Genomic DNA, 22837 nt, shown 5'->3' with positions numbered 1-22837 from the left:
TAGAGAAATCTCGAAGCGTCATTATAGGAAAAATTTGAGGTGCGTTTGAATTTTAAATTTTTACGAAATAGCGTTCCGATAACGATTTATCCTGAAACGATTTTAAATATTTGTTAGTATTCAAGAAGTATAAGTCGTAGATACGTGAAAATTTTATCAGTTATTTAGATTGGCATTTTCTTTACATGATTTAATTTTCAAATTTTATAGACAACTGAAATTTTCAATTTTTCTGAAAAATTTTTTTGAAGGGTTGATAAAATTTTTTTGGCCCTATCAAAATACATGAAAATTGAATACAAAGTTCCTCATTAGTTATTCTTATAGTAATTAAAAATTTATAAAAATACATAGGCACAATTTTATTTTATTAGTATTTGAAGTTCAAATATTGACTTAATACGTAAAAATTACGGCAATGTTCAAATTATCTTAGATAGAAATTCATAAAAATTTTTCTTTTTAGATCTAAGATTTGAAAATCTAATACAAAGCTCCTAACATATTTTTACAATAGCAGTTGAAAAATAAAAGAAATATACATGAATACATTTTTTTTAAAAAGCATTCAAAGTCTGAATTTTTACAAAATACATAAAATCACGAAAATTCGCAAATAATTTTAAACTAGAAGTTCATCAAGTATTTTCCTTTTATACCTAAGATTTGAAAATTTAATACAAGGCTCCTAACATATTTTTACAATAGCAGTTGAAAAATAAAATAAATATATAGTCACAACATTTTTTTATAAGAATTTACAGTTCAAAATTTGATTAAATACATAAAAAATACGGTAATGTTCAAATTATCTTAGATAGAAATTCATAAAAGTTTTTCTTTTTAATTCTAAGATTTGAGAATTTAATACAAGGCTCATAATATAGTTTTGCAATAGCAGTTGAAAAATAAAATAAATATTTAGCCACATTTTTTTTTACATGCATTCAAATTTTAATTTTGACAACATACGTAAAAATCACGAAAATTCGTAAATTATTTTATTCTAGAAATTCATAAAAAATTTTCCTTTTATACCTAAGATTTGAAAATTTAATACAAGATTCCTTACAAATTTGTCAATTTTTATCACAAAATAAATGTCCACCGGAAATTCAAATTAAATTTTTATTAGCATTTGAATTTTAAATATTAACAAAAATTCGTCAAAACCATGAATATTTGCAAATTATTTTGTAGTTCAAAATTCATAATATTGTTTGTATTTATATCTAAGGTTATAAAATTTAACACCAAGTTTTCCATAAGTTTTGCTTCAAGAAAATTTGAAGTGTCATTATAGGAAAAATGTTTTGAGCGTTTGAGTTTTAAATTTTTATGAAATCGCGTAATGATAACGATTTATTCTCAAACCAGGTACATGTATATCTATGATAATATAAAGTATTATGAATTATGATAATTACATGATAACTACACTAATTGATTAACCATGCCATATGCAAAATGCGTCTTAATTGAAAAATAAAATATTTGTTTCAAAATAGAATATATGACAATATTTAAATATAATATATCCTAGACTGACAAATCATCTCCGTTCAGAATCGTTTTTCGTATACAATAATGATACCTATCATTGCATTCAAATTTAATCCCATCCATTACAGTAACCTACAGTACAGCAAAGCGACATTCACGACTTACCCGCTTTTTTTTATTTAGTTGAAAATTACAAAAAAAATTTATGGTGGTTAAAGTTTAAAACAAGACATAGGTATAAGCCTTGTAATATAATAGTTATTATTTTATTACTTATTAGTTATACATAATACATTGGTGTTAGGCAAAATATTTAATTGAAATAAATGTTCCCAATATTAAAATGTATTTATTATAGTATTTACTCTTTTATCAATCATTTTGCAAGACTCGCAAGCTGAAAATTTTCCCAACAACCTTATACCAAAATAATGGATGTTTGTAATTTTGATTTTAAATTATTCGCTGTATTGTTGGTATACATTTGAGCTATTAAATCTGTAAATTTTATAATTAAAATTGTTGGTTGTTTTGAAGTTTTATAATAACTTTTTTGTTTTAATATTTATGTTGTTTTTTAAAAGACAAAGTAAAATTGATTTTAAATATTATAACGAGAACTAAAATATAACAACAATAATACTGCTGCTGTATCAAAAAGTTTACTTTTATTCTTTAAATTTTATTACATACATATTTTAATATAGATTATGTCATAATCTACATTTATTTATAGTTTATACCAGTAAAATATATTGATAATTTAATGTTATAAAATATTGTATGGCGTTTCTAAACTATGGTTATTTAATAATTATATGTAATTTTAATTTTAAAATAAAAACTATAGTTCATCTTTATTTGATAAACTTCGGAGACTACACAATTTTCGAGTTATATTTGTTGATATGGTATTGTTATTAACATTAATACAACATTATTTAGTCAAACTCTTAACACACCAATAAATATCTGATACAATTTTTTTTAATTTTATAAAATACATGAATTAATATTATAAATTATATTACATTCCCTCTTAATAAAAGTAATAACAATAGTAATTAGAAAATAATTTAGTGTTGTATATTTATGAGGGTACCCAAACACTGGAACGTGACCTATCATTTTTTATACTTATTAATATTTTTGAAAGGTTTTTAATTATTTAACGAATATGACTTTTACGTATAAAAGTTTCCGTCGTTAGTTTTTACTTTTTAGGGAAATAAATTTGCGTAATATAATTGGATGACATTTTTTTTATCAAGGAACTTCATATTATAGGTAAATATATTTTCTACAATTATACATGAATAGGTCCTATACTTGTTTAGTATGCTTCTTATGGTGAAAGAGACACGTACATGTATTTACTTTTTGGTGAGTTTTTAAATGACCCTTACCTCTTTAATTAAGCTGGCTAAAATAAACTGATACATGATAACACGTTTTACTCAGTATTGGTAATTATCAACAAATGCTAATAATTCAATTCTTATCCATGTGAAAACTGTTATTAATATTATTTTGTTTTGTTTAATTTAATTTTGATTAAAAGGTATGCGTTTTTTACAAAAATAAATAATTTGTAGTGCATAAAATTACCAATAAAATGGCTTCTTAAAGTTTATTAATCCAAAAATTGTTGAATATCATTACTAAGCACGTACAAAACAGTTCACTTGCAAATATGCTTATCAACTCTGTATCTACATAACATAGGTACAGTCATGGCAAAATGTAACAGTTCCTGCTGATTAAGTAATCCCCGTTTGGCTGTATTGCAGTCATAATTATCATACATTACTACATTAGGCTATATCCACGAGAATTAGTTACTTTGTGCAAACAATAAGTATAAAATCGTGTTTTAATTAAAAATAATAAGTACAAAATTTCACCAATAAATAGTATGACGTGAACACATTTATAAATAATAATACTTAAGCACATTTTTTATTCTTTCAACATAAAAGAATTATAAATAATCACTTCACAATAAATATAAAAATGATTTGTTAAAAAAATTTAATTAAATAAAAACTGTATTGGTAAGTTAGTTTCTACTTGATTTATTTTTAATGATTAATAAAAGCATAATATTAGTATTTATAATGAATACATTACATATTTACATATTGTACATCATTTACATATTTTATACATTTTATACATAGGTGGTAGTGTATGTGAATAATATTAGGAACCTAAACTAAACTATAATAGTATTAAAAATCAGGCTTTTATTAAATACCTACTTTAATAATGAGTTAGCCGTAAATGAGTTAAATTATTTATGTGTAGTTAACTTAACAGCCATACATGATTTTTACAGATTAAGAATATTAGAAAATCAAACAAAAAACGACCAAATTAAATGGCAAATAGTAATCAAAACCAACAATTTTATTGGTGTTTTAATTTTAAATATTACTAGAAACAACATTGCTTGATTGTATAAGAACTGTTTTCTTGGAATGTAATTTCCAAAATAATGATACAATTTATAAGTTCTAAATATTATATAAATTGTATCTGATGCATAATGAATACTATTAGAAGTTATAATATAGAAGAGTTTTTTATATGTATAAAATCATTAGTATACAGGGCGATTTTTTTATCATGAACCACTCATTATTTCAAAAAGTATCAATGTTTTTTTACAAAGTTTCATGTTGTTAAAAAAACAACGTTTTTATAAAAAAATTATATTTTTTAATATTTTTTATCCTTATAATTTTTGAAGTTTTTTACTTTTTTGAATGGCAACCTAGAGTTTTAATTTCATATTCCAAAGCAGAATATTTTTCTAAGTATTTTGATACGTAAAAATCGAATTTTGGACGAGTAGTTTATGAGTTATAAGTATTTAAAGTTTAGATTGGCGGAGTGGAGTGGTACGGGGTTACCCCGCAAAATGTTTGTCCACTACTCCGCTTGTCTAAACTTTAAATACTTATAACTCATGAACTATTCGTCCAAAATTCGATTTTTACGTATCAAAATACTTAGAAAAATATTCTGCTTTGGAATATGAAATTAAAACTCTAGGTTGCCATTCAAAAAAGTAAAAAACTTAAAAAATTATAAGGATAAAAAATATTAAAAAATATAATTTTTTCATAAAAACGTTGTTTTTTTAACAATATGAAACTTTGTAAAAAAATATTTTAAAAAACATTGATACTTTTTGAAATAATGAGTGGTTCATGATAAAAAAATCACCCTGTATAATGTAATATATAATAATACATGAATATCATGCATATTGATATTATTTATCAATATTATAGAACATTTGTATTTTTTACACGTGTACCCACCTATACGAAATTATGATTGCCAGTATATACATTAAGATAATATAAACAACTGCAATTTCTAGTTATAAAAAGTAAGCATGTAACATAGCATTTATTCCCATTAAATTTATAACTGTACATACTTCCATGTTAGTGCATTTGATACATTTTTGTAATTTCAAATATATATAAATAGGGATATAAGAACAATGATATATTCTACTAGATTTATTGCAAAACTTTCAATGATCTTTTTTGCTAAAATAGGCTGATTATAAATGATACTGTATAAAAATTAAGGCTTTACATAAATTAATTGATTATAAAAACTGGGATTTTTGGTTTCAAAAACTCTTTTTTTGGAGTTAATATTTTATTCATTATTCAAAACTTTTAAATAGTATATCTCACTAACCACTAACCAATCGTTAAATACTTAAAATATATAACTAATAGTGATAATATAAAGTCATGGAGAGACCTTAAACAACAATAACAAACTCATTTAAAGTTATAAAAGACAATGGATTTTCATTAAAAAATAAGCATTTTCAGAAAAAATGAGATATAATTAACTCGATTTTACGTTTCGTTTATTCCAGTGAAACTAACTAAAGTTTTTACATTTTCATTATAATTGGTTTTCATACTAACTATGTCAGCATAAACGTTATACATATATAATTTATATACAATATACTTATAATATATTACTTAGTTATGTTGGGGACGATATTGTAAAGAATATTTTAATGGATATAAATTAATTTTGTCACGAGCAAACCAACTTTTTGAAACTGTTTCTTATCAAATTTATAAAAATTTTAATACATATTTTAAATATTGATTAATCAAGATTTATTCGCGAGAATTATCTTATAAGATCATATGTATATACATAGTTAAATTGAAACAGGACATATATTTTATTATGAAACAATTTTTGTTTGTGTGTTAAAATTTATTCCATCCAGCCATTGATTACCATTTACATAAGAAATCTTGATGGTATAAATTGTATTTATAATTTATTATTACATTGGTACCATTTCATGGAAAATTTATTAGGTATACGCTTATAATTGAAAATAATTGATTAGATGCTGCAGCTTAATAATAATTATTAATGAATAATTTTGTACAAGATAATAAAGTATCATAAGTTGTTGAGGCTGATAGCATAAATCAACAAATATTTTACAACTGTCTTGAACCTATAGTGAATAAATTTATACAATAAAAATCACCGAAAAAAAGCTGATTGTACATTTAAAATAGCTATTGAGATTCCAAAACTTTGCCAAAAAGTCATCCAAGAACTCCGTGATTGTTTTTAGTTTTTTTTATCCTTCTTTTCCCGCCACCTTAATCTATCTCTCTTTTACTTTTCAGCCTTATACACAGTTTTGTATGTACACGCAACATTTTTAAAACTTATTTATTGCTATTTCTCGTTTCGGAATATCTTAAATTCTCGATCAATATTACCATTTGGCTCGTAAAACCAACGAAATTCTCTCGGTTGAATACTGGCCGTCCAAACTTTTAAACTTTCAGGTAAAAGTAGAAAACAGTTTGAAGTTTATGACTGTTTTTACGACCTGATGTGTTCTTTCTTTCATTTAATACGTATATACGAATTTATTTAGCACTAGAAATTGAAATCCGTCCAAAAAATGCACAATTGCATTGGACATTAATTTCAATATAATATATTTATGCGTCTAAATAGTTGGAACATAATAAGCTTATTATTGATTTCACTGAATTTTACCATTCTTCATTTGAACCATTAGTTTATATTTTAAAGTATTATCCAGCTTAAGATATAAATTTGCATTCTATGTCAATCGACTACTTATATTACGAAGAAAAAATTTGTTTATGGTATTATGATTTCAGGTACCTTCTGTAATTATAACTATAATATATCACTTATTGGTAAAGGAAGTGGATTGGAATTTAAAACTCAACAATTTATGTATGAATTAATTTCAACACTTCATCTTCTAATCTATTGTTGCAAAAATAATCGATTAATGCGATCGCGTTCTAAGATTCTAAGACTCTAAGGTATGTAAGTTGTTTTATCAGTATTAATATAGTTTAGCAGTAGACAAGTTAAAAAAATATTAAATATTTTCAAAAAAGATAAATCACAAAATATACAAATAGTTTTCTATAGTAGATGTAATTTTAACATAATAAATGATTTGATTTACGTACTTAGTGTTAAGCAAAATCAATATACATTGTTTTAAATGTAATATATAAATAATGTTAAAAATTGTGTCTCAATAAACATAACATACTCCTAGAAGTTTTTAAAAATAATGTTCGAAATATTTCTCTCGACTGTAGGTCATATCACATAATTGTATATAATTTTCGAAATTAAAAACCATTTTTCCAGTGTCTTTAATCCATCAGCCACTACATCACATACTTACCGGATACTAATATTATATATTTTATGCATTTCAATTCAAATACTTAGTCTTTAAAATATATTTTTGATGAACTCGATCAAATTAATAATAAAATGAGTTCTTGGTTCAGATTAAACTCCCAATATATTTTCACCTAGATCATCTTGGTGATTTTCTCGTTTCTTTATTTAATATATAAAGTTATAACTTAAATCTGATATTTTTCACAACTAATGGAAATCAAATTATGAATCTCTAATTTTTAAAGCTGGGGATAATAATCTGATATCAAACTACTACCATACCTATCTCTATTATTGCAATCAACTCAAAAATGTTTGAAAATATTCTTATAAATAGATTATAATATAACTCTTTTAATATATTATGGAGAGACGAGGGAATTTCAATGCACATGCTTACAACGCTCATGGATCCTTAAGAGATCTCACTTTCACTTAGTATTCGTAAGTTATGTTAAGGTTACTAATTCTCGTGTTTTACTTTTTTTTCTAACGATTTAAAAGTATGCCTAACTATAAATGTTTCTAGAGGTACACTTGAGAATGTTTAGTCTCTTTGGTGGTTCAAAAAATAAATTAAAAATAAGGTGTCAAGTTTAAATTATAAAAATTAAAAAAATTATAAAATATGTACCTATTGGTACTTTTATAATTTTGATGCACGAAAGAAAATTCATAAAGTTCACAGAAATGAGACTTTGGTAAAAAGTTGTAATTAAATCTAATTACTTATTGTATGAAATAAATAATAAAAGCAGATCGGAATAGATTTTTATTTATTGTTGACTGTTGTATATTGTGTAAACTAATTTAATTTGCATTTTTAATGGTTTAAATATTTTAATTGAAGTTTATTGTAAATTTTTACCTGAAAAAGTACATATACATATAAATCTAAGAAAATGTTAAATTATTCATAATGAAATATTACTGTTCTTAACTCCATATTATATTATGTTATATTATATGATTATATGATTGATCTCTAGTCTAAATTTAATTTTAGAATATTGAAAATCTTTGTTAGACTACATAATCGCTGAAAAATAAAAAATATTCAAGAAACAGCCAATCGGGATCACAAGTGGAACAAATTATACTTTGTTGGTTAGTACTTTAGGTTTTTTTTTTGACCATGCACTTACTAAGGTAGGTAGTAAAAGGTTTCGGATCATATTCATACTATACAAAAGACATTTAAAAAGTTTGTTCAAGATCGAATTTCTATCTTTGAAAAATGCGAAAAACAAATTGAAGTATAATAATAGCCAATGGGGCTAAATATAAATTATTACAGAGTTATTACCAACGAACCAATTATTGTAAATACTATTATTATTGTGTCGCTATTTGTTGTTATTTAATAAATCATTTTCTTCTAGCGGTAAAAAGTTAGGATGAATAAGGTATTTATTTTTGTTGAAAAAAAACTTATTTTCAACGAATATAAAACGTTGTATTGAAAATTAAATATTACATTGCACTTACATTAATGCATAATTGAATTTTTACCATTATTGTTGTATTGAGCTAGTGGACTTTTTCTTCAATCTATATTTTTAAAGCCGTTTAAAACTTTTTCAATGAGAGGTTATTTATCACGTTGTCTTATTTAATTTTAATTTTATAAATGAATATTACACAATATTATATCATATGATATTATATCATTATCTTACTTCTCGGGTAAATTTTATATTAGTTATTAACTGTACATAACTGTATATTTAATTAAGATTCTAAGTGGAGGTATGAATGCATTGATTTTTCAACGATAATTTTGTATACATTTTTTTGGCCTGTCATCAATTTTTGGCGCAGTAAAAATGCTTTTATGTTTTCTGATAAGAAAAATAATCTATTCGGTAGTTTAATAAGTTTATATTGTAACCAAAAAATATAAATCATAATACCTAATATATAAACATGGGTTTTTTTTTAAATAAAAATTATAAATTCAAATTTGGATGAAAATGAAATTAGATACTTAAACGAAGTATAATATGATTTTATCTATTTTATTAGAATTTGAAAATATTATTATATTATATACACACATTGAAATTTTAAAATGTAATTTTTTCAGTGAAAATTAATTCAACTTACTGTACTTACTAATGTCTTATAGTAAATTATTTAAATAGGTAGCAATTATATCATTAAATATTCTTAACTATATTATAGGCTATAAAAGACCATATTCTGCCAGAATTGTTTTTCGCATGCAATGGTTTTAGATTATTGAATCAAAATTTAATCCATCCGTTTCTGCAACCCATCTCTCTAAACACCTATTGTATTGTAAAGCAATATCCAAAATTATTTTTATCCATGACCGTTTAATATTCAAATTAAATTGTTTAATTAAGTAAGAAAAATAAGAAAAAACGCAGTACCTATCAAAAGCATTGTGCCAGAGTCGAAAGAAAAAAGTAAATCATATTAAAACCAATACATTTTTACTCGCTCAGCTCAGAATCTAAAACAAATTATAAAAAGGCGGGTAAGTCGTAGATGTCGCTCTGCTGTACAGTAGGTTAAAAGTGGGTTACTGTAATGGATGGAATTAAATTTGAATCCAATGATATTATATCATTGTATACGAAAAACGATTCTGAGCAAAGACGGTTTATCGGTCTAGGATATATTATAGATTATGAAAAATTTTCAAATCTTAGATTTCAAATAAATTTTTTTTATGAATTTCTAGCATAAAATAATTTATGAATTTTCGTGATTTTTACGTATGTTGTCAAAATTCAAACTTTGAATCCTTGTAAAAAAAAAATTGTGACTATGAATTTATTTTATTTTTCAACTGCTATTGTTAAAATATTGCCGTTGTCAAAATTCAAACTTTGAATGCTTCAAAAAAAAAAATTGTGACTAAATATTTCTTTTATTTTTCAATTGCTATTGTAAAAATATATAATGAGCCTTGTATTAAATTTTCAAATCTTAGAATTTAAAAGGAAAATTTTTTATGAATTTCTAGCATAAAATAATTTACGAATTTTCGTGATTTTTACATAATATGCTGTCAAAATTTGAACTTTAAATGCTTATAAATAAAAATTGTGACTATGTATTCCTTTTATTTTTTAACTGCTATTGTAAAAATATGTTAGGAGCCTTGTATTAAATTTTCAAATCTTAGAATTAAAAAGAAAAACTTTTATGAATTTCTATCTAAGATAATTTGAACATTGCCGTAATTTTTACGTATTTAGTCAAAGTTTGAACTTTAAATTCTTATAAAAAAAATCGGCCTACAAATTTTTAATTTTTTTTAAATGCTATTGTTACAATGTGTTAGAAGCCTTGTATTAAATTTTCAAGCTTTTCTACCGAACAAATAAATTTTTATCGATATTTATAGAAAAAAAAACTAAAAAAGTTGAAAAATTAAAATGTCAGTAAACAGTTCAAAACAAATCTAAATATTTTGAAAATTGTATCAAATATAGAAAATGCGTATATAAACTGTATCAGTGAAAATTTCAAGTATCTGCGGTCATTTGTTTTAGAGTTACACTAAAATAAGGAAGTCGCTAAAAGTGAAAATCCAATATTGTAAAAATTTAAATTTCAAATGCTCATAAAAATTTAATTTGAATTTCCGGTGGAATTTTTATTTATGATAAATATTGAAAAACTTGTAAAGAATCTTGTATTAAATTTTCAAATCTTAGATTTAAAAAGAAAATTTTTTATGAATTTCTAGCTTAAAATAATTTGTGAATTTTAGTGATTTTTACGTATTTTGTCAAAATTTAAACTTTGAATGCTTATAAAAAAAAAATGTGACTATGAATTTATTTTATTTTTCAAGTGCTATTGTAACAATATGTTAAGAGCCTTGTATTAAATTTTAAAGTTTTTCTGCCTAACAAATACATTTTTATCGATATTAATTTAAAAAAACTAATAATGATCGAAAATTTCAAATGCCTATGAATAGTTCAACTTAAGTCGAAATTTTTTGAAAATTGCATGGTGGATAGAATATACTTATATAAACATATTATGTTCAATATTAAAAAATGTATCTTTATTTAACTTTTATTCAATGTTGACATGTTTTGTGGAATTCGGTGAAAATGGTCATTCGTTTTAAAGTTACATCAAAAACCAAAATCGATTTTGTCGAAAAATGAGTGTGCGTAAAATTTCCCGTTTTTCCCTTAATTTTTAGTTTGTTTTTCTCGATTATTTAGAAAAGTATTAAGAATTTTTTTACTTTTGACCCCCCAAAGTACCAACTAGATTCACTTTCTGATCGAACGAGGTACTGAAGTAAAAAGTCGAAGCATTTTTACTGCTCCAAAACGTGATAACAGACACAAAAAAAAAACACACACACATCATGATAAAATCAATACATTTATCGCTCCGCTCAGAATCTAAAATAATACAGTTTAATATAAATTAAACAGTTATAATATTTTTTTTTAAACACATGTAATCGAACAACCATAGTAAATGTTCATAAAGGTCGAAATTAATTTTACTTAAATTCATAGTTTTTATTTGTATAATATGATATATTTAACATTATATATATATAATAATAACCCATTTATACACATAGATTGAAATTAATTAATTAAATACATAGATAAGAATAAAATAAGATAATTTTATATAATGTTCTTGTTATTTTAACTATTTATATGCAATTTAATTGACCCAATGTATACAAAAATTGAACAAGATTTTACATACCTAGGTCCAAACAAAAGATTATCAATGTTGAGCCAAAAACGCATTGTACTCTCGGTAGTCATTTGGAGTGGTGCCCAACATGACGATATAATATGCATTTATAATTCGGAAGTTTAAGATCCTTATCTATTTTGCCGTGTTTGGTCATTATGTAATACCAATTCATTTAAAATGACGATTACCTTGTAAGATATTGGAGAATAAGTAAGTGCAATTTACAATATAAACTGTACGGACGTGTATAGTATGCTGCACATATAATGCGTCATTATTCTTCATATTATATGGATGTTGTGTGAAACAAGATTGATGTCTTTTCGATTCATTTATTGCCTACAGTAAAATAAAACGTGAAGGTTTGCTGAATACGTGAACGTCCTATATAATATGTACAACATTCCATCTTGTAAATTCAATCTCGTATTTCAAATGTGTCCATTATGTAAGCTTTATTTTTACAGAAATAGTATACCCTAATCCTAATATTATGTATAGTTAATCAAAAAATAATCACAAAATCTATTTTATTCAATTATTTATATTAAAAAATTAAAACATTATTTAAATATTTGAATACATTACATGCATATATAATACATATATATTATTAAATTAACCCGAGTTTCTTATATTATGATAATAATAATTGTTTCTGCATTATTTTTAAAAATTGTCTACGTCATCATTTAATCTCGAAATCGTCAAAACTGACTAGGCTACTATTGAACCTCAGCAAATAGTAATATGATCTAGCTTGTGTTTACGAGTCACAGCGGTGCCACTAGCTTTATATACTCGTAAAATATAGTATGCGTTTCTCGTGTTGTATATTACAAAATATAGTGATGTACGCACGTATTGTTTTCCTCCTTCTGCTGGTTCGAAGTGTTTGTGAGTCAGTGCATTGTATCTCGGGAAGACTGTGTTGTAGGTGATTATTATTACCATATCATTATTATAATAATATATAGTACACAAGCAGACACGTGTCACGTGCTCGACCATACAACAGTATATTAAACTGTGTGCAAAAACGTCGGCAAATATTTTTTTCCCTTGTACGTAGTACGTAATTATATACCTCGCAGCTATATAATAGTATTATAATATATAATGTCCCTATACGGAGTGTATCATGGTGCACAAATAGTATTCTCGTTTTTCCGTAAAGGTTAACACATCAAAAGGAGAACACACTGTGGCCTATTCTGTATGTACAATATTATATTGTATACCTATACATAATCACGATCCGTCATATTTGCAGTGGTTCACGTTTTATACACAACTGGTGCTGATGCTGTGTACCACGCAGCTGTTGTATGTAAATAATAATAATATTTTAATTGGCGTGGTAGGCATTGTAAGGGCTGGAGTTTTTCTGCCATCGTCTCTCGTCGTCATTTGTTTCCTTCATTATTATTTTCGTTTTATACTTTTATTTTTGTTTTGTTTTTCACCGTCGTCTATTAGGCGACTGTCATTTCCGCTGCACTCGGTAGCTGTGGCGGTAGTTGCTGTTGCTGGTGGCTGCAGTGGTGGTGGTGGTGGTGGTGCGCGCATTATTACACGAAGACTACTCCGGCGGCAACGCGCGACGTTGTGTTTATACACGTCGCCGCGTGGTGAGAGGGTGAACTGAAAAATAAAAAAATCGAACAAACGTATAAATAAATGAACGAGCCGTGCGCATGTATAATAATGATCGGTGGGCCCGGCGGCCTATCTCAGTGGCTGGCGGGGGGTAGCGGCGGTTGCGTTTGTGCATCAGCGGGTGGTGCGTAGTGGTGAGGTGGTCGTCGTGGGATGGCGGGCTCTGATGCTGCGTGACAACCACCGCTTTCGCCACCCACCATCCCTACTCCAAAGCCAAGAATCAACCGTTGTGATCGCCGAGCGAGAGAGTACCCAAGCTGCAGGCTGCAAGCTACGACCGACGTCTCTCTTACGCGTCACAGAAAACCTGCCATCCATACACATTAATTACTACAAACGATATCCATTAATACTTATTTATTATTTTAATTTTATTTAACATCAAAAAAGATTAGTAAGCCTTACTGCGTTTAAAACTCGTGTAGATAAATAGGAGTTATTTTATTTACAACATGTTTTTTTTTTTGAAAAAAGAAACAAAATATATGTATAATATATTATATAGGTACATATGTTTAATATTTTATGAGTATGTGTGTGTAAATTCATATAGTAAAACGTGTGTCCAGATCTGTACAGACCACGGCTATACTGCAGTGACTATATAATCCAAGTAATATAAGCTGGTTGAGATTCATATGTGTTTAGGTTTATGTGCTATGTTTTTACAAAAAAATAATATTGTATATTATATTTTTAATTAATACTATTTTTGCTAACTACGTATTTTTCGCGAGTTTCCTTGACACATAATTTTGGTCCTCTATAAAAAATATCTGACAGCAACGGCTATGCGAATGGGGACGACTCTTGACTTATTATCGCCTATCTCAGCAAAAACTCTAGTGACCGACAACATTTCCTTTTTAAAATCATCTCACTGACGACTACTGGAAGTTCGATACGCATTTCACGTTTTTATTTTTTTGTTACCTGTTCTTGGTAGCGGTGTGTGAGTGTGCAACGAGTGAAGAAGTGAACACATATTTACTAAATTCTGCGGGTTATTTCCATCCATCTCTGCATGAGAACACATCCAATCACCGACCGAAATCAGGCCATTCGAAAGGTTTTCATTTCCGGTCTCGCTATAGGTATAATATAAACCCGGCTGACGATTGCGGAGCAATCGTCACGTCGTCGTCGTAGGATAGTGTCATTATTTACATATTTAACCACGGTCGTTGCACACTATTATATTATAGAAGGAGACCAGTGATTTTCTTATCTCGTTTTAGGCGCCTCACAATAGTACGTTTATATAAATACACAATCAGTAAACTTTGTTATAACTTATTTAGTTATAACTAAAATAATACGACTTCGGTGCGAACGATATTATAGCCTCTGTGGTTGAAGTTTCTACCGGAACTGACATACAGCGAGTACACGTATAATATAATTCCGGTGCAGTTATACGGTGGCTCCACTAGTAACTGTATGTACATATATATATATTAAATATGAGTGTGTTAGTGTGTTTGTGATATATCATAATATTATATACCTAACACATTTTGACGGCGACTGTAGACGAGCGATAACACGAAACAATGACTAATCGGTAGCAAGAATACCTATAGTCTCTCGGGTCTATTTCATCCCAATCCTTCCGTAACATCAACCTAAACCACTTCTGAATTCCAAAAATCAACAAACTGAAGTCTAGCATACACTAGTATGGTCACTGATCTTCTGTGCTGGCGCGTTGAATAACTTAGAAATACTTAAAAACCTACAGACAATATGAAACAAGCTAACTATCTTTGATCTACAGTGGTCTTCTTGTGTCCTCAATTAAAATATGTAAAAACTAGAACAGATTTTTAGGATTTTTAAATAACTTATGATTAATAAAAGTGCTTTACTATCTAAATATTAAATTAAATTTAATTTAAATGTATGATATAAAATTTAAAGAAACTAACATCTACATTATCTGGTGGATCACTTAGAACGTTTTTGTATAAATACATTTATACTGATATAATATATGATATAAATAATTCGAATATTACACCAAAATATGTAATGATAAATCTCTTGAAAGTTTGATACAAATCTATATTGTATTCAATAAAAAACAATATCGTATATTGTCCGTCATCATTGTTGTTTTCAAACTTAAATTTAATAGAAAAACTTGAAGATTATATATCTTTATTATACTACTTTACACAAAATATAAAACATTGCTCGACTTCATGATTAGTGAATACAATTTATACTATTGTCACTTATATAGTTATATATTTACTTGTATAACTTATAATAAAGAGCGACAACTGTAACTTATTTAATATAAATGCAAAAGTATAACAGTTGTTTATTTTATTTTGTCATAATAATGGATGAATGGTAAATATGAATATTATTAAAATTTAAAATATGCAATTAATAAATATCAGTAGTTATAAAACGGATATAAAACTGTAATATTTTACATGTGTAATACTGTCATACAAGTAAATTAGATATTTTAAATAGGTTGTTCCTCTACGCAGAAATGTACCTTTATTGCCTATATAATACGCCGCGTAACAAGAAAAATAACCGATAGTAATAATACTTTCTACTGCATTGGTTTGTTCGGAAATTATTTCACCCACCTAGATAGATGATAAAATTGTTAATGGAAATTAAATGTTTTGATCGTTGAATACCAAGTAGCCTAATATAATGCTTATATATGCATGCTTATATAATTGTTTATGGTACATTTTGTTGCCGTAAATAAGACTTACGTACCTTGAGTCAGAATTAACTTAGCAGAATACTATGTAATTTTATTTTGTTTTAGACGCCATTTAGCTGTTTAATAATAATACAATTATGATTTGTGGATGAATATCATGTACACTAGATGGAATCCAAATTATGATAGTTATTTATGAATAAGAAAAAGAGGGTCCCAAATAAGTTGCAACGTAATCATCGACAGAATGGCCGATTTGCTTTATAATCAGCGAGACTTAGGCAAATGAATATAATATTCCGAAAAAATGAGAGGGTATTTTGAAAATAATTTAATATGGTATTATAGGGTAGTATATTTTTACCATTTATTAAATTCAAGATATGTATTTTATATTATAATAAATAATAATATATGCGTATAATGGATATGCATTTTTAATTGTTCCGCACTTGAAAGTTTAAAATATTTTCTCTATTCAATGGAACTTTTACATCCACCAACCACCATAACATTCAAATGTACAATGTACACACTATATTATGTGCATACATCTTTCAGTAGGCGCATTCATTTTAATAAGATATAGTGGCACATTGGCACTTCCGCACTAGTAACTTTAAGCCACGACAATGTCTTATATAGTATAACAAAAAGTGGGTGTATGACGGCTTCGATCTGTAACTATAAAAATAGAGTATATAACTTTTGCATCGTAAACATTTGTAATGCTGACTACACTGTTTTGTTCACACAACAAAGAAAAATAACGCCCCATTATATGGCAACTAAAACTAAAACTTTACTGCCAACTAATACGTGTTACTATTTCTGACTCTTTTATTATTTTGAATATATTATATAAAATAAAATAAAAATTTTTATTTATATTAAATATTTAATTGTTGTTTATAAAAAAGTCTACTGAATCTTATTTGGACTTAAGGCGTCTAAATATGGGAAACGGAAAAAATCCAACATTTATAAAATACAAATACTCCTATCAATATCATCTCGTAGAATTACTAACGCGTCCTTCTATGTAATAAATCATACTCTGCACTCAGATTTTGGTACACAGACTGTTGCCGATATGATCATATCCTACAACAAGCGCTCCCGCTGCTGCCTTGCGAATTATCTAAATCCACTTATTATTGTACTTCACTTAGTTAACATTTCTGGTAATACACTGAGGAGACTTAAAATGTGCTGGAGTTATGACTTGGTCCAATTTTTATAAATACCTATTTAAAAAAAAAAAAAAAAAAAAAAAATGAAAATCTAATATATTTTGTATATAATGTAGCCAATCGTGTATGAGTGTTAACTGCTGAGTAAATTCTCTCCTCATATATCTTCAGGTCTTTGTATGATATATTACGCACAGATATGCTTATAGTGAATATCATTAGAAACTGTATCTATTCCAATAAATGTTTTAAAAAATAAATATTTTTTTGCTGTGTTCTATACCATTGTGTGAGCTAGCGACTACACATAAAACTCAAAGAGAATTAGTATCTAACAGTTATGTAAAATAAAGCAATCATTGATCTTAAATAAAATAAACTATATAATATTTCCTTTAATAAATTTTTAATGCAAATCAGTAACTGAGAGGATCTGTTTACTTTTTAAACGATGATCGAAGACCTACAAACCAACTATAGTAATAGGCAATCTCTTATTAACTTACTTAGATTGATTTTAAATATTATTTGAGTATGCAATGATTCATGGCTGCTGGAACATTTGACATTCACCCGTAAATTAATGATTTCTCATTGAATAGTTATCTAATTTTATTATAATTCCAAAAGAATAACAGTTGATACACGATATTTTTTACAAAATATTTATAATTTTCACCATACATGATATAATTATTAAAATATTTTGACACGTTTTGAGCCATTTTCAGATATTTTAAATATTAAAAAAGCCTAAAAATGTAATTACAGGTTTGTCACAAGTTGTTCAAATAACAGTTTAAAAATATCAAAAGTACATAATCAAAATTTTTTTCATGAGTATTTTATCTTAAATTTGATATTTAAACGAAGAATAACGATTTTTGTTGTTTCGTTGAAATTTAAAAATATTATTATTGGGCACTTGAGATGTTTAATTATAAAATTATACTTAATATCCACAATGACATTTTGAAATGTAATTTTTTCAATATATATTATTACCAATGTCTAATATTAAAATAAATTATTTTAACAGCGATATAATATCATAAATTAATATAGGTACTTAGTAATATATTATGCTGAGACTGTTTTCATTCAAAATATTTTTTCGCATACAATGATTTTATTAAAATTGATTAACTTAAGAAAATTAGAGTAGGTTTTTTTATTATTATTTATAAAGTTTTCCTGACAAAGTCATCTAAACTTAGGTATAATGTACAAAATTACAAAATTTTTAGCTATTTATAAAAACGATATTAATATAATACGAGAGTATGTAGTAAATAACAAGGTTAACAAATTAGTGATATACATTAATAGATTTAAGATAGTGTTACAAGAAATGAACGATCTACATTAGAATTTTCATTGAAGATAATCTAATTTAGGATGATTACGTTTAGTCTTCGATTGATGCGACCGACTTTTAACCAGAAATGTTAATAGAGTAGGTACTTCATATTAATTCAAATAGAAGAAAAAAAATATTTTAATATAACAATATAAACAATTTACACAGTAAATAATATATATCTAATAATAAATAAATAACGTCTAAACTTTTTTAAAACTGTTGCAGGTTTCCACACAATTTATAACAACTCAAATTATAATTATTTTCTTAAATCTAATTTTTATTTTTAACTACTCTTAAGGATTGTATCCATTATTACTCATAAGTCATAACTCATAAGGGAGGGTTACATGAGCGTGCTTACGGCGGATGAGTGTATCATATTTCAGATTTGCTTTTTTTTTTTGTTCATTTACTTTAAAACAATAATGAACAAATATTGAAATTAAAATCAAGTTTTTAAATTTATTTTTCTGTCTGATTTTAAATTTTCAAATAAATTAAGTTTATCGATAACAACAACATATTATCAAGCAATGAAGCATGTTTTTTTTTTATTAAGAAAGAAAATGTACAATCTGTATACAAAATGAAGCATGTTTATAACCATAATGAGGTAATTTACACTAAGGTGTCACTATAACTCTTATATAATATATATTATATACAAATATACAAGTTCCAGTTACATATATGATTAATGATATATTATTATAATTAACCTGCAAGTAAATTCAAGAATGTATAATGTATACACACACACACACACACACAACTTATAACCCCTCCCATTTAAAAATGGCTACAGCACGATTGAGCATAAAATACATTTTTTACGATACAATTTTGTAGGCGTATCAAAAGATATAGAAATATGTATAAAAGAAAACCTAAATGATTGTGCTTAAAAACTGCGATGTTGCCATTTTCAATTTTGAAATATATTATACAAGCAATATTTATTTACATAATTTAATTAATTTAAAATATGGTACGAGTTTAAAGTTCCCGATACAATTATTGTTTTATTATTTATAACTATATATTAGAATAGTGAACTAAATTTTTTTAACTTAGCATATAACACAATTTACTGTCGTGATCGAACACTACATAAACTGAATTAATTCTATAGTAATTTTGAAATTTTTATTGATCCTAATATTCCTTAATGCTAACTGCTATAAAATATATTTAAAACATCGCATCTATAACGGTCAATACTTATATTATGGATATAAGTAATATACTAATTTTATTGTTCCGGAACTAATTCATTAATCAATACAATTATCGATAAAACTATGAGGTTGGCTCACGACTGGTATAATTTTGGTATAATAATATGTGAAAATAATAAAGCTTAACATTTCAGCAATGTGAATATTGCGACGCCTCATAAAATATTTTATACTCAATCGTGTTGAGAAAAAGGTATAATATGCTCAATCATATTATGTTCAATCGTGTTACTAAAATGATACATGCTCAATAGTGTTTTTCAGCAAGAGCGCGTGACACTCGATGGATCGATATATTACCAATGGTAGTTAATTGTAAAAATAATATTTTTGAAATAAATTAATAACATTTCAGTTATATTTATGCACTTGCACGTGCAGTTTATTAGCGTCAATCTTCTTAAATATAAAATAATATAAAAACTAATTTTTTTTCCAAGAAGAGTAAATAATAAGTAGTAAGAACAATTGCCTTACTAAAACAAAGAAATTGAATTAACTGACAACTGTTCAATATAAAATAATAAATTAAATTAAATTAATATACTAAAAGGTTTAATAAGCCTTAAGTATACATATACATAGTAATATAAAAGGATCGATCCATCGACGTGTATTGTAGTATTGTATACATTATAATTATTAATTATTAAACCTACCAACCATTTTATTATATCGACATAAATTCAATACATCTATGTGGAAAATGGTAATACACGAGAAACTACTCAAATTAAACTACCAAAGGTTATCTCATGTAGTATTCCCAATTAAATTTCATGTTTTATGAAAATGATGTTAAATGGATTTAAACTGTTGTGTGATTTATTTTTCATGTAAATTAAAAATAAAAATAATATCATTAAAGTTCTGACCAATTTTATTATTATACACCATAATATACTGAATAATAAAAGCGTAATAACAAATTTGATTACGATCAAGCAAATACAAAATTTTAAATTTTAATCAATAATCTGCTCTACACAAGATACCTATGTATATATTATTTAACCATAATATCGTATACACATTACATACACGTTGACAATAATTACAATAATTACATAGCCTCAGCCAATAATCCAGCACTAGATTATCTATAAGACCAATAGGGTTATACATAAGTATAGATATAACGAATAACTTGAAAACTGAACTAATCTGTAAGATATTTCGAATATAAATTTAAATTGATGTTAAGATAAAATCAATTTAACTTCCGAATTCACAACATTTCATTTTATAACCCTTAATAAATTTCCTTAATAATAATGTCATTCAAATGATTCCTAAGGTTTTCTGTGATTTTTTGATATTAAAGTAGTTATTTTAGTTTGATATTAGCTTAAATAAATCAAGCTACAAATTTAAATATTATATTTAAATTAAAAATAATCAATAATTAATATACACGTTTATTGAAGTTTAAAAATGTTACAAAATAATTACGCCGTTGTATACTTAATAATTATTATAACTATAATATTAAAAACAGAAATAATTTTAAGTTGAATACATTTCGTAAAAAAATAATTAAAACACATTTTGTTTTATAATTCTTATAATTGATCGTCGATAAAAATACAACGTACCGAATTCTGAGAAAAGGAAAATGATAATCGTATTTGAGTTAATGGAACACCATAACATTATATAAAATTGTTTCCATCGAATCCGGACATCGAAACGTTCCTTGATCCCGGTGGGCGGTGACTGCGTATGACTAGATGGGTATTCACTACTCCTCTCGCAATAAGTGCCGTTCAAGCCGGAGGTCTGAAAATAAACCACATCAATAAAATGTTCATATTTTACGAGAATAACGCCGCACCGCGTCATTTTATGATTTTGATTTTTAATAGAAACAATAAAAGATCTATGAATTGTTCTCCCGACCAAATTATAGGCTATTAGGAGGCACCTGTCTAAAACGATGTGCATATTTTATACAGCGGGCACGAATATATTATTAACAGCGACATCCACGAATCCACGATGCATAATATTATGTATATATTCTTGGTTTTATCACGGGTATATAGTATGTGGAAAATCGTTTAGAGATTCGATTCAATGTTTGACACCCGTCGTAGGACACAGACCCTTTAGTCGTCCTTCTCCGTAACTTGTATATAATCGACGGGTTTCGTGCGCTATATGGTGTATACGCAACGCTTCGATAGTTCGTAAAAAACAACGTCCCTTGATTTCCGTCATGGAACATTGCGCGTCTGTCAGAGTCAAACTGTCAAAGGTTAAAAAAAAAAAAAAATCAAAAATAATTACATTTCTATGTGATTTTGTTCCATGGCAGTATATATTAGATTTTTTTTATATTTATGTGATATCACATAATATGCATTATTCATGTCCCCTTTCGTTCCTCCTCTCAAGCGCTGACATATATTTCTGTGCATCGAGTGACTAAAGATGTCATTTCTACTGAAAAAGGATTGGTCTCCTGCAGGAAAACTAAAATTATGCTTTATAGTAGTCGTAAGCTAGCCTATAGGTATACACTGTACAAATAAGATATTGAACATCGTAAACACAAAGCTATAGACTTATACAGCATTGTTTATAACCTATTAACACGTATAGATATGAATTAATGCGATATTCTATATTATGTATAAAGCATATAATAAGTCATACTTTTTTAAACGGTGTTAAAAAAAAAAATATGAATTTTAGAATT

General features: G+C 26.1%; 1 protein-coding gene across 2 annotated transcripts in view; it reads left to right on the top strand.

Moving 5' to 3' along the window:
- Window positions 1-22837, top strand: part of Dscam4 (Down syndrome cell adhesion molecule 4) — a 76201-nt gene that overhangs the window by 24715 nt on the left and 28649 nt on the right. Inside the window, exon 2 of one of the 2 annotated variants that reach the window (XM_089222743.1) lies at window positions 6714-6884. The exons of the other annotated variant lie outside the window; for it this stretch is intronic. The gene's annotated coding sequence lies outside the window, so the exon portion shown is untranslated. The remainder of the gene's footprint in view (window positions 1-6713; window positions 6885-22837) is intronic. 2 annotated transcript variants of the gene reach the window in all.

Source organism: Diuraphis noxia, unplaced genomic scaffold (assembly GCF_037042655.1).
Source record: "Diuraphis noxia isolate RWA-SAM2 unplaced genomic scaffold, SU_Dnox_SAM2 contig0003, whole genome shotgun sequence".
NCBI classification, from domain to species: domain Eukaryota; kingdom Metazoa; phylum Arthropoda; class Insecta; order Hemiptera; family Aphididae; genus Diuraphis; species Diuraphis noxia.
The sequence above is the reverse complement of the archived record's forward strand: the minus strand, read 5'-3'. Positions and strand labels throughout refer to the sequence as shown.